This window comes from Leuciscus leuciscus (assembly GCF_965113295.1).
Source record: "Leuciscus leuciscus genome assembly, chromosome: 9".
NCBI classification, from domain to species: Eukaryota; Metazoa; Chordata; class Actinopteri; order Cypriniformes; family Leuciscidae; genus Leuciscus; species Leuciscus leuciscus.
The window spans coordinates 18,746,972-18,762,118 of NC_138733.1; positions in this window are offsets into that span (position 1 = coordinate 18,746,972).

Below are 15,147 nucleotides of genomic sequence, written 5' to 3' on the forward strand. Positions count from 1 at the left end.
TATTAGACACTGTTGCGATGTTTCTAAGCAGGCTTATTTTCCCAGACTTGAAGCACATGTGTTGGGTTCAATTCTGTGTCTTTGTCGATACGAGTTTCACCTTAACGTTAAAGGGGAATATGGCAACTCTAGCAATTTTTTCGCTGATTTTCAGCAAATATAACTCTACCCCAACAATGGGAGGGTAAAACAGGAGATAAATTGAATGCAGACGTCAGAGTCGAAAACATTATACACCCGTTTTTTTCCGGGTAACGTTAGCGTAATGTGCCATTTTTATGTTGGCCTGGCCTTCATGTATGTATGTATATCAGCAAAATATTAATTTAAACGTTCTGTATCTAGCCATTTCTGTCTTTTCAAACATGTTACTTAATGCTACCCAGCTTATTGATTACAGTGTGCAAAAATTGTCAAGTAAAATCTATGATGCAGTCGACCATATTTGAAGTGTCCTAATAAATGGCAGTTAAAGTTATGATTGAATAGGTATACATGTTTTATTTATGGAATATACTTATTAATACAGTAATAAGTGCAAAAAAGTGTAAAAAAACTGTGCTTTTTTTACAGCGAAAATGATTCTTTTCTTCATACAAAAGATGAAATACATCACAATATAAAGCTGTCCCCATGCTCTTCTGGTGTGAACCTCACCTTAATTACATGTAAGTAGTTTTTCTTAACACTCACATATAATGTATAACTAACTATCCTTGATTACTGACCTTTCCTTTTCTTTCTCTTTCAGTGACGTGTATGTGGCAGTGCAGGCAGTGTGTTACAAAGGAGAGTTGTAGGTACAAATTGCTTAAGCATTATAAACTACACCATTGTTTTGGAAACGACAATCATTATGTTTGTGTATATTTAAATTGTGTATATTTAATAGTCATTCTCAATGCATTTTCTTCCCAAAGAGTACTCTTAAGCTGTGCCGCCACTGAAGTTTGAGTTAATCTTGTCCCCACCCCACAGAATGACACTATACACACCCGAAGAGCCTGTGTCATCAAGTCTCTGTGCACCTACTTGAATGAAGACCCTGAAAAACTAGTGAAGGCATATTTGGTGAGTTGATAAGAAAATACAGTTTTAAAAGCCCATTGAATCTGTACTTGGGCCGTGTTTTCCCCTATTTGCTACAACAAACATGTGACTTGAGAGAACACATAACTTTGTCAAATAACTGTGCTGGACAAATTGTTTATTTATAGGAAACTGATGGTACACAGTTCTTATGTGAATTGGTTGATGCACGAAAACAAATATTTTTTTATTCAAATCGGTTGAGCTCTCAAGGGGCCTAATTTGCATTTTAAAAAAATGGCATCAGAAACTGTACATGTATGCTTTTGTTTTATTGCAGTGCATTATATTCCAAAGTGGTTCTAATGTTTTAGCCACCTAATTTATTTTAAATATGGTGGCCAAATAAATTATTACAATCTTATAATATAATGCACCACATTATACTCCAGCACCCACTGTGACCTCAATAATAAACAGTAGAATTATCACCTTTCTGACAGTTTCATCTTAAAAACTGAATAATTATAACCTTGTAAATGTAGGATTCACAGCAGAGCTCCTGTATTGGATTGAAGTTTACTTTACAGGTTTACCTAATAAAGTGGCCAGTGAGTGTTTAAGTGTGCATTTCTTGTAATAAATATTTGAGGATCATGACAGAATCACAGGTTCTCAAATCAATGGTGGAATCCAAAATTCAGAAATGTAGCCACAGAAAAAGCCAAAAGGTGTGTTACATGTCAGAAAAATAATGATGTACCAGCAGCCATTACACCAGCAGCACACACCCCAGCTCCACCAGGACCATTTCGACATTTGCAAGTTGATTACATATCGTTGCCTCGTTGTAAGGGAAAAACTGACGTTTTGGTAGTAATAGACAAGTTCTCAAGATGGATAGAAGCTTATCCAACAGGGCGTGCTACAGCTGCACATACCGCTAAATGTCTTGTCACTGATTTCATTCCCAGATGGGGATTACCAGATTGCATTGACTCAGATCAAGGTACACACTTCACAGGACAGGTTGTCAAGGAAGTGTCTAGAATGTTGAAGGTTAAGTGGAATCTGCACTGTCCCTATAGGCCACAAGCATCAGGACAGGTTGAACGATCAAACAGAACAATCAAAATCAGGTTAAGCAAAATGCATCAGGAAGGAGTACCATGGGTTGAAGCGCTGCCAGCAGTATTGTGTAGTATGAGAGCGTCACCTAACAGAACAGTAGGACTAAGTCCTCATGAGATTATTACTGATTGATCTTAGAAATGCTGATGTACACATTGCCTCAGATTCCCTGATCGCTTACTGTGAAAACCTCACAAAGGCAGTACAGAGTGCCAAAGAGAGAGTTGTTTCTTGTTGGCTGACTCCACCAGAAGGTGGACACACAATAGTCCCAGGTCAATGGGTCATGATAAAGTCATTCAAAAACAAACCATTAGAGCCTAAGTGGCAAGGACCACATCAAGTTATGTTGATTACAGCAGCTGCAGTATTGTGTCAGGGAAGGAAAACCTGGACTCATGTTTCACACTGTAAAGTTGTTCCTCCACCAACAGGGATAGGATAGGACACATGGACCAGTGAGGGCCCTGGAAAGAACTGAACGCAACAGGCGTCGGGGGCCAATCCAGGGTGAAGACAACCTCATAAGCCTTCCCCATTTTTTAGTCCATCCTTACCTCACTGGTCTTTAGGTGTCGCCTGAAATAAGAAACAGGGAAAGACGGAACAACAATAGCAGACTCAGATTGAACAAAGGATACAACCCTAATGTTTGCAGTCTTTACAACAAATACTCTTTTGCTGTTGTTCTCTTTTGTTTTTCTTTCTTAACTCTGTGCAGATACCACTTGACGGTTATCCCGAGAACCATATGCACTGACCTACACACCTGCATATGAAGACCCAACCTTCAGGAAACAACTAGACCAACTGCAGAGACTACAACCAACACAGAAGAAAAATACACAACGCAGAGACTAACCTACGGGAACTTCAGTCATCCAGAAACATCCACAAACCTTAATACTAACCATCATGGACATAGCGCAGAGTGTAGACCCCAGAAACAACATATTCTTAGAGCTGATGAATATGTCAAGAAATGCCTTGTTTGCTGGAAAGAACGTTTGCATGCCACATGCACCTTCAGTTGGAGCCGGAATCCCATGGGTTACATAATTCAGCTCCTTCTACCAACAAAGATGGCTGCATTTCAGGACTCACTTGTGTTCAAACGTGGTGGTCAAGAACTCTTGGAGCCTTAATCCCATCATATGGTGTCATGCAGGCTCTCGATCAAGTCAGAAGCCTGTCGGATTCTGTACAGAAATTGGCCAACGATACGGCTTTGGCCCTGGGTAACATCACAGCCACTCTAGCTTCACACAAGATAATGATCTTACAGAACCGAGTGGCCTTGGATTACATTCTTGCAACGCAAGGGGGAGCCTGCACCATTATCGGCCCTGAGTGCTGCACCGGGTTAATGGATCCAACAGAGAACTTGAACAAAATCCAACAAGACATTCTTGATCTTTCAACAAAATTACATCAGATGACTGAAGACAATTCTTCATGGTTCGGAAACTTGATTGGTAAACCCTGGCCGTGGATTAAAGAAATAGCAATTCTGCTGTTGTTTCTCCTACTGGCGTTCTACGTATGCGTCCACAGTATCAAGTGTTTCATTCAACAAATGACTCACGCCTCGGCCGAGAACATGACTGGTCCAACCATAAAAGAATATTACCCGTAAGAACTTCACGGACCCTAATTGCATGTTTGTTTCTGTGTCAACATGCAATAGTGTCAACATGCAATTACAGATGAACAACACAGAACATGCTATGTGCCTGTAACGATCAAGTTACAAGAATGAACTTTTAAGTGTTTAAATTTTTATTTTTGTGAGAGTTATTAGAACTCTCAAAGGGGGAAGTGTTGTAACTTGTATTACATATTTATTAAATGTTTAATTTAGTTTTTCCACTGCAATAGTATATAAACTGATAAAGTTTATAGACTGATTTATTGAGTCTCCAGCAAGAGTCTCCTTTCCTGCCAGACCTGTTTTCTCTATTGTGTTTTAAATGAGTCAGATCACTTGATTCTCACCTTTCAGAGCCCAGACGTTGAATCGTTAGGTTGATTGACTTTCACCTTTCGACTTTCAATTGTCGTTGACTGTGGACAGGCAGGAACTCACCCATTGATCGCTAGATGGATCGGCTGATCTGAGTGGGCATACTTCCATCGCAGCGCGACGATGTTTTTGGCTTTTTTTTAATACTACATTTAAATAGTCCAAGTAATGGATACTGTACAACAGTGGTCATATGTTTATTTTGTGTGTGACATGACACCTATTGGTGTTGCCTATGAACAGTCCTAATTCAGGTTAAGAATTACACAAAAGGGAAAGTATAAGGGAAAAGGGAAAGTATAACTTTGAAGCAAAAAATGAACAGCGACAAAGAAAAGTGAACCTATACTGAGTCCCAGCACACAATACACAAAGTAAGATTTCCAATACATTTATTTACAATAAGTGATAAATACAGTGCAAAAAGAATCCTAAACAAACAGCTCCAAAAGAAAAAGAAATGAAGCGTGTTCTTCAGGAGCAGGTAAAGCCAAAACAAACAAAAGATCACTAGCCGGTAGAAGGACAACCTAATTAACCTACAACAATAAACAACACAAAACTCTTACCTTACTTCCTAACTAACAAAAAAAAACAAAAAAAAAACAGGAGAAAAGTTTCAAGGTTTGAAAAATACAACAACAAACAGTAATATTGTAAAGTCTTATAACAATTGAATTTATAATTATACAGGATTATGTAACTGTTCACAAAATTCAGGGTTCAATCGCTTTCTGTTGTTGCATTGAGACTCTGGTAGGGCTTTATTTTGAAATTCTCGTCAGCAAAATAGAGGGAAAACAAACAATATTGACAATATTGTTTATAAAATGTTACTCACCATGTTAAAGCCACACTAAGTAGAAATTGTGTTTTTGTCAAACAGCGACCCCTAGAGTCGCTGTGGAATACTTGCACTGTCGTAAATTATATTATAACATTTTTACATGATTGCAGCTAAATCACAAGTAAATAGTCTATAGTCTAGGCCTACGGTATAATTTAATTTGTGTTGTTTTTATTGGAATGTAAACATTATAAAATGCCAGATAACATCAATTAAGTTAAATGTACGTCGCATTATTTCATAACATTGGCCGTTATGATGTCATTAGACATGATTATTGCAATTTATCATAATAGTTTGCAAATTGTGCTCGTTTACACTATTTACAACCTCTACGTTAGGCTTATTTATGATAATTATGTGAGATATTGAAAGCTGTTCTCATGATAATCGCAGGAATCAACGTCAACAGCGTCTGATATCCCTCAGGACTACGTGATAAATACACCTCACAACACCTGAGTTCAGCTGGCAAACTAATTCGTGAGGCATAGTTATCTGATTTATCAAAACGATTCCATTTACACCTGGTCACATAAATGTATTTTTGCGAAACGGATTTAAATTCGATCTTCAATTCTCGCGCTATATGCAGATTTAATGGAGTGCACGTCACCGAGATATGAGCTGCATTTTATAGATCATCAGCTAAAATTTCAAAATCAAAGACCGCAATAAGAGAGAGCGGCAACAGCCCTGGTAAGATCATTTCGTTTCTTTACTTTTAATGATGATGATTGTGTGTTAAGCGTCTGTGACTTACTTTGATTTGCGATAGTTTGCACGTTGGCTTGATGCAGTTGCTCATCTGCGGTGATACGTGTTCCAGCGCGTCGTCATATCTGGATATAACATAATAGCCTATACAACGCTCACACACGTTTTTTTTATTTATTTTTTAGCATTTTTGGGAGGAGTACAATTTACATAATGTGGTTTCAACAACCATATGCATTTACACTTGTCCAGTTTCGTCTGGAATGCGTCTCAGATCTCCTCCTGAAGTGGTTTGAGCGGTCGGATTCAAATCCGTCTCAAATGCGTTTCGGAGGGCATTTAAACCTGGACTTTTCACGATCGGATAGCTATCCGATCTGAGAAAATGCATGAAGTGGCCAGGTGTAAACAACCCCCATGACAAAAACATACGCACGAAAGCCGAAAACAAACGCTGGCTGGCCTCTCACGTCCAAATTTGACGAAGTGGTGGGGGAAGTGACGTATGCCGTAAAGCAGTCGAATTTTGTAGTTCTTTTTGTGCTCTTGTTACTACCCGAACACCGAAGTTACATAGTGCCAGTAAAAGCGATACAGACCCTGTCAGGCTATGGCAGACGTGTCATTCAACCTATTGTAAGTCGATGTACCATCACAAGGATCTTGGAAATATATTATGAAGGTTGAAAAGTTACACAGTGTCGCTTTAATTTATTGTTAATTTGACTGTTTCGTTCCGTTCGCCTTACATACTTTGATCATCGTGAGGTAAACATTACCTACGCCAATAGGAGGCGCTTAATAACCGTGACGTGCGCCAATAGCAGCTGCAAAGCAGAAGCAATGTGGGAAATGCCGACTGTTTTAAGGAATAAACGCAGAATTTTTTGTTCTTATCGTGTTTAACACAATCTACACTCGATCGCGCGAGGATCTCCATCGTGAAAAAATCGCAGCTTGAATTTTTTTTTAGTTACCATCGAAGTGAAAGACAGGTCCACTCTGTGGTATAAATCGCTGCCGAGCGCCCTTTTCTATTGTCGTTGACTGCGGACAGGCAGGAACCTCAGCCATTGATCGCTAGAATGGATCGGTAGATCTGGCTGGGCATAACTCCCATCGCTGCGCGACGATCTTTTTGGCTTTTTTTTTTAATACTACATTTAAATAGTCCAAGTAATGGATACTGTACAACAGTGGTCATATGTTTATTTTGTGTGACATGACACCTATTGGTGTTGCCTATGAACAGTCCTAATTCAGGTTAAGAATAACACTGTGACAGAGGCAAAAAAAAATATAGAATAATAATAATAATAACAACAACAACAACAATAATGATTATGACCACGCATGCAAAACAGAGAGAGAGAGAGAGAGAAAAGACTATATTCTATAAGAATAATTACACAATACCCACTGTTACCAGTGTTATGTTCCCAATTCATTTTCTAGGGGCAAAAGGGAAAGTCACTTTAAAGCAAAAAATGAACAGCGACAAAGAAAAGTGAACCTATACTGGCTCTTTCCTTCTCTTTTTCTTCCCTTTGTCTCCCTCTGCTGGCTGTTTTACGCCTTACGACCTCCTTTCTCACACACTTACGCACACACTCATTAACGCTTCACCTCATTACCATCAGCTGGTTCTCATTCGCATCCCATCTACACACCTGTTCTCTATCTGTCATTTTTGTCTTCGCTATATCTAGTTCTCCCTTTCGTGTCTGTATTGTCGGATTATTGTTTCTCTGTGATGCACGTCTGCTGTTATTGCTCTGAAGAATTACCTTGTCTTGTCTTGTCTTGTCTTGTCTTGTCTTGTCTTGTCCTGTCCTGTCCTGTCCTGTCCTGTCTGGTCCTACTGAATACTGTGCAACTGCTATCTACTGCTGTGAGTTACCTCTTCTGTACTGTACCCAGTGTTCTCCGTGGAGAATAGCAGAGGGTTCCACTGCTCACCTGCTACCCAGTCCTCGCTCCTCAGGAGTGTTCCAGATCGACAGTGTTCTCTTCAGTTTCTACATACTTTGAGAGAAGCAGCGAACGATACCTTTGTTTGATTATTTGAGAAGTGACTTTCTGTTATCAGCCTGTACGGCGTCTACCTTGTTTTTCATTAAAAGAACTGTACCTGCTTCTCGTCTCTGGATCTCTCTGTTTCATGACAGATTCATCGTTGCTGGACCACTGTGACCCAAATTGTGTATTTGTTTAGCCAAATATGGCAGCAGTGATTCGGGAGCAACATACTTCCCCCCTTTGGTCCAGCAGCCAGATGAATCAACGGTTGCTTATTTGTCTAACCATGTCCATGCTTCATATAGAGGAACATCTTTGTACAAATCAATGATAGATTCAGGAGGCAGAATTGTCTTCTGTGCTGTACTACCTGAACACACTTGTACAGTTACATAGGAACAAGCCTGTTTAGCTGCTACATCTGCAAGAGCTTAAGGTCTGTGTCCTGAGCTTAAGGTCTGTGCCTGAGCTTAAGGTCTGTGTCCTGAGCTTAAGGTCTGTGTGGAGGACGTGAGCCGAGTCTTCAAAAAACAGAAGACTAGGAAAGCTTCAGGCCCAGACGGCATCTCATCTGCTTGTCTAAAAGCCTGCGCTGACCAACTGGCCCCAGTCTTCACGCAGATCTTCAACAGATCATTGGAGCAGTGTGAAGTTCCCTGCTGCTTCAAACGCTCCACTATCATTCCGGTTCCCAAAAAACCTAAAATCACTGGACTTAATGACTACAGACCTGTCGCTCTCACGTCTGTGGTCATGAAGTCGTTTGAAAGACTGGTGTTGGCCTATCTGAAGGACATCACTGGACCCCTTCTGGATCCCTTTCAGTTTGCTTACAGAGCAAACAGGTCTGTGGATGATGCAGTCAACATGGGACTGCACTATATCCTGCAACATCTTGACAGACCTGGGACTTATGCACGGATCTTATTTGTGGACTTCAGTTCGGCCTTCAATACCATCATCCCTGATCTTCTCACAGCCAAACTGACTCAGCTCTCCATGCCATCCTCAATCTGTCAGTGGATCTCCAGCTTCCTGACAGACCGGCAGCAGCGAGTGAGACTGGGGAAGCTCACATCCAGGACCCTCACCATCAGCACTGGCGCCCCCCAAGGGTGCGTTCTCTCCCCACTGCTCTTCTCCCTGTACACTAATGACTGCACTTCTAAAGACCCCTCTGTCAAGCTCCTGAAATTTGCAGACGACACCACCGTCATCGGTCTCATCCAAAATGGTGATGAGTCTGCTTACAGACTGGGGGTTGAACAGCTGGCTGTCTGGTGCAGCTATAACAACCTTGAGCTGAACACGCTCAAAACAGTGGAGATGATTGTGGATTTCAGGAGAAAATCCCCAGCACTCCCCCCTCTCACCATCATGAACAGCACTGTGGAAGCAGTGGAGTCATTCAGGTTCCTGGGCTCTACCATCTCTCAGGACCTGAAGTGGGCAAATCACATTGACTCCATTGTGAAAAAGGCCCAGCAGAGACTGTACTTCCTTCGCCAGCTGAAGAAGTTCAATCTGCCACAGGAGCTGCTGATCCAGTTCTACTCAGCCGTCATTGAGTCTGTTTTAAGCACTTCCATCACTGTCTGGTTTGGTTCAGCTACCAAATCGGACATCAGGAGACTACAACGGACAGTCCGGACAGCAGAGAGGATTATTGGTGCCCCCCTGCCAACCCTCCAGGACCTGTACTCTTCCAGAGTGAGGAAGAGAGCAGGTAAAATCATCACAGACTCCACTCACCCTGGACACCCCCTGTTTGAACTGTTACCGTCAGGACGGCGACACAGATCACTGGCCACAAGAACATCCAGGCACAGGAACAGTTTCTTTCCACAGGCCATTTCCCTTCTGAACACTTAACATGCCCCCCAAGGCATATGCCTGCAAGTGCAATACTCCCACTGTCTAGTGCAATATTCTCTTAACTCAGGTGATATTTATATTTATATTATTCATACTACTCAAAATACTGTAAATATGTTCATAATCTGTAACATGCACTAGACTCCCACTGTCTAGTGTAATATTCTCTAACTCAGGTGATATTTATATTTATATTATTCATACTTCTCAAAATACTGTAAATATGTTCATAATCTGTAAATGTTTATTCAGACTAAACCCAACTGTGACCCCTTTTTTTTACTTTTTATACTATTTTTTTTTTATTATTTTTTTTATATATTTTATTCTTAGAATTTGTATTACTATGTTTCTTGTTGTATTTGTATTTGTATATGTGCACTGGAAGCTTCAGTACCAAGAAAAATTCCTTGTGGGTGCAAGCACACTTGGCAATAAAGCTCTTTCTGATTCTGATTCTGATTCTGATTACCTTTAGCTTCTGTAGTGTTAGTTGTGAGATGTGCTTTCACTTTAATCACCGCTAATTTCTTTGGAAGTTTCATGGCAAACATAAGATCTTTCACTAATTCAGCATGCTTAATGGGGGATCCAGCAGAAGTTAGAAACTGTCTGCTTTGCCAAATGACACCAAAATCATGAATAACCCCAAAAGCATACCTGGAATCTGTGTAGATATTTGCAACTGATCCTGAAGCTAGTGTGCATGCTCTAGTTAAAGCTACCAGTTCTGCAGCCTGAGCTGAAAAATGATCTGGAACTATTCACATGCTGATACTGGCCAGGAACTCCAATTCCAAGAGCCATCCCAGAGCCATTAAAGACAAAAGGTGAAAGTCAATCAACCTAACGATTCAACGTCTGGGCTCCGAAAGGTGAGAATCAAGTGATCTGACTCATTTAAAACACAATAGAGAAAACAGGTCTGGCAGGAAAGGAGACTCTTGCTGGAGACTCAATAAATCAGTCTATAAACTTTATCAGTTTATATACTATTGCAGTGGAAAAACTAAATTAAACATTTAATAAATATGTAATACAACAGTTACCTTGTCATCCCGCAGGAACTACTAGTGATGTGACCCATTATTTTAAAGTGAGAAACATGTTAACTCCTCACTAATTACTCAAGCGTTACCTTGTCATCCCGCAGGAACTACTAGTGATGTGACCCATTATTTTTATATTTATAACACTTAGTGTTTTTAAACACTTCACTATACTACTAGTGAATCACTAGTAGTTACTGCGGGATGACAAGGTAACGCTTGAGTAATTAGTGAGTAGTTAACATGTTTTTCACTTTAAAATAATGGGCCACATCACTAGTCAACGTGATCTCATGAGAATACGTGTGTATTTTTATGTAAAGTTCTACCATACGTACATTTATTTACGTTTTATACACACAGAAACGTATAATACTGACGTATTTACAGCACTAAAACGTATAACATTTACGTATTGACAGCACAAAAACGTAATTTATTTACGTATAAACAACTTTACCGACGTACAAATTTGTACGTATTCCTATTTATTCCTAATTGGTTATTCTTTCTTAGTTCACAAGTAGTTCTCAATGAGGATATATTTCTTTAATAATAATCAAATACCTACCAAGGAACTACCTTTGTACTGAATTAGATATTACTTACTGCTTAGGTAATATTGCTTCCATATTAGTTAATAGTATTAAGTTCGGTGTTAATGCAGTACTACCTATTACTTCCTGCATAGCTACTTGTTAACTACGGACCATTATTCTAAAGTGTTACCACATTTTCATATTTCAATGAGATTTCAGGAATTATACCACTTTCTTTTTTTTATGTTTTAAAAAAAAATCTTAGTATACTCACAACACCTAAATAAATTAGATAAATCTTCAGTTTGGAGACCACAAAAGGAGCAATTTACATCAAAGTCATCAGAAATAAACCTTTTGTGTGATAGCAACGATGTACCATTTTATAAGATAATTCTTTGATCCTATTGTATACAAAAATAATTTTGTGGCTAAGCCCACACTCAAGCAGTTAATTTCACAGATATGTCTGTTCCTATAAAAGATTGCATTAGGACAAGAGACTACATCTTTCTGGAACAGAGCACGAATACTCCTGTTGTTTGATTTGGTGGTAAGAGATAATTTACCAACATATGTATCATACATTGAGATGTGGCACAATCTGAGAGAGCTTGTTATTAAATCCCTTCATAAACAGCTATAAAAAAAAAAAAAAAAAGAAGAAGCATATTCCTTCGCTGTAATTGGGATTTTATAATGTGACAAAAATTCTTAATATTTTAAAGGAATTCCTTGGTCATTAAATAACTGACTCGCTAAAATAATATTATTTTTAACCCAATTATCAAAGTGTTTTAATTATTTTTTGTACAGCAAACCTCTGTTTTGCCAAATTCTATAACTGTGTGGAGAAAAGTTATGTTTGTAAATGAAAGACCACATTAAGAGACATTGTTTGTAAAAGTACGATAATTTGGAAAGAACTTGTCAGGATTTGTCAGATAAAAAATTAGACTCCCTAATTTAGAAAAAGTTTAATTTTGTATAAAGTTCCACAAAGAGATGGGATTTTTCAAATGTTGTTTAATCCGATTAATTTTAATGTATGATTAGAGTAGGGAAGTGGATCAAATTAAGTCTATTCTATAAGTATGTTCATAAGAATGCATAACTACAGATTTTATAGTGTTTCTTTTTTTTCCATAAGAAATTAAATAAACATTGGTTAACTATCTTGGAAGTCTGAGCATCAACATAAAGAGATGTAGCAGAGTAAGCAAGACGTGAAAGATGCTTTGGAAAGTAAAGTTCTACCCTTGAGAGACAAATCTCTGTGTAACCTAGTTTTTTTTCCATAATCGGAGAAAATTATCAACACTGACGTCTGTTCTTCATATCCTTAGAAACGACAATATCCAAATAAGTAATTTTATCTTTCACTGGGATGCCTCCTATGTTTGTCAAACAATTTTTGATTGAAAAGAGTTTGTGGATATTTAAGTGTAAGCCTGATGCCCTGGAAAATAAACTAATAATATTAATAGCTAAAGAAACCTGAGCAGAGTTGCGTAAAAACAGTGTAGTATCATCTGCAAGTTGACTCAGTATCATCTCTCTATCTGCGATATTAATGCCCTGTATAGCACTTGCCCTAAGATGAACAGAAAGTAATTGACCAGCTAATAAAAATAAATACGGTGAAATCGGACAGCCTTGTCTTATTCCACGTAGTAAAGTATATCTGGTAGATGAGCCCGTCTTCAATTTGATAGAACAGTTTGCATTTACATAAAGTGTTTGAAGAGCTTTCATAAAAAACGACCAAAACCAAACTTTTCTAAGGCACGAAAAACTAAATTATGTTCAACAGAATCAAATAATTTATCTAATTTATTATTATTATCTAATAAGTCTAAAAACAAAATAAAGCTCTCATCTACAATTAAATCAGAGTAATCAATAAGATAACACTAATCTAATATTATTTGAAATATGCCTCCCCGATAAGAAACCAGGCTGGGATTCATATAAAAGAGAATCTATTACCTTTTTAAGACGTTTAGCAAAAATGAAGGCTAGAATTTTATAACCATAATTAAGTTTCATGGTCATTGGCCAGGTCATGTTTGTAAATGAGAAGTGGTTCTCAAACAGTTTACCTGGATAAATAAAGGTTAAATAAATAAAATAAAATAAATAAGAAGAGACATTGGGCACCAATTATCAAGACAATGGACATCTTTTGGGGGTTTTGGAAGTAATGTAATAAGGCCTTGCGTTAGTGTAGTTACTTTCTCTGTAAACTTGCAGCTAATTGAAAAGGAGCTAATTGTTTTGCAAATAATTTGTAGAAATCTGAAGACAAGCCATCCACTCCTGGAGATTTGTTAAGTTTGAGACAATTAATGGCTTCAGTGACTTCCTCCTAAAGGGCTGGATTTTGGAATCCACTGCTGCTTCAATGTATATCTAAATACTAATAGAGTGATTATAATCAAGGTATTAATCAATATTTTTCTTTCTAAATATCAAATGAGTTGAATGACTTCTCTAGGCTTGTGAGATTTTACTTTGTTATAGATGTTACCAGTGTGATTACTGAAATGTTCTTTTCATGTATTCTCTAATGTCTGTATTTGATATGAATGCAGTAACAGTGCTTGCTCATTTAGCCCAGCTTCCAGAAATGAATTATGGACTTCTTTAACATGTCAATACATCCATCTGCTTTTCTAGGGTACTCTGACAGCTATGGTCAGAGGGGACATTGAAGTCTATAGTTTGAGTAACCATTTTAGCTAAGTCTTTACTATGTTAGATTAAAGTCTCCTCTCCTTGAGAGAAAGAACGTATTATCTTGATGTTTTGAGAATACTCTCCTGTTTATAGTTAAAGCCCAGCCAAATATAACCTTGAAAAAGCTGTGTTTCGGTGTTGTGTTAGTATTCTTGGTTACAGGTTAAGGAACCACTGGCATTATTGGAAATTGACTGAGTTGTTGTTCTGGACATGCTGGCGCCCAGCAACCCAAATCTGCGACCTGGAAGGTCATGACGTGCCTAACTTCAGGGTCCGAGTGTCAGCTGCATAATCGATGGATATGCTTCAGTCTATCTGTTTATGTGTGGAAAATTACTATTTTATCTATTTCTTAGCCAATGAGAATGATTCAACCTGAAGCAAAGACGTAGCTTAGACCATAGATATGTAAGGGATAATGTATTGTGAGGCGGTTGTTACAGCGAATAACAACCCTGACAGGCTGAAAGGGACCCCGACGCGAAGCAGAGGGATCTTGAATCAGCCTATAACAACCGCCTCACTATACATTATCCCGCTTATTACATGGCTACCTACAAAATAAATAAATAATTTGACACCAATTATTGATTTAAAAAGGAGTTTATTGATTTAAAAACGATTGTATTGCTTCCGCTAAAGAAAATTGTCCGTTCCGCATCCATAGCAACGCGCTGTTTTTCATGGCAACGGTGTGTTATACTTCGCAGCGGTCAGTTATCAAGAAATAACATACCGCATTCTACATTGGAATTCAGCCAAGCCATGTAATAACATATAATAAAGGCTAGATGTCTCGTCCGCGCTGCTGGTCAATGGAGGTCGACGTCCGCACACGGCGGCCATCTTGCCACAGGGAGCTCGCTCACTCGTAACATTGTGCTAATGGTGCATGTACTTTTTAAATAAGCAGAACTTGCTCAATTTTCTACCGATTTTCAAACTGTTTGGTTTGTTATAAACGTCAGAGATGTAGTTATGACACTGCATACTTATCAATAAATATAATTGTATATATTTAAACATGTTCAAGCATCCAGAATTATAGCCACGTTAATAACGTTTGTCAGAAACCAAACTGTTTGTGAATCCGTCAAGATTTCAGCGAGATAAGAGGATTTGTGTTCGTGCTGATCACTCACCTTACTTCAGATACCACAGAGCTCGCCAGAAAGC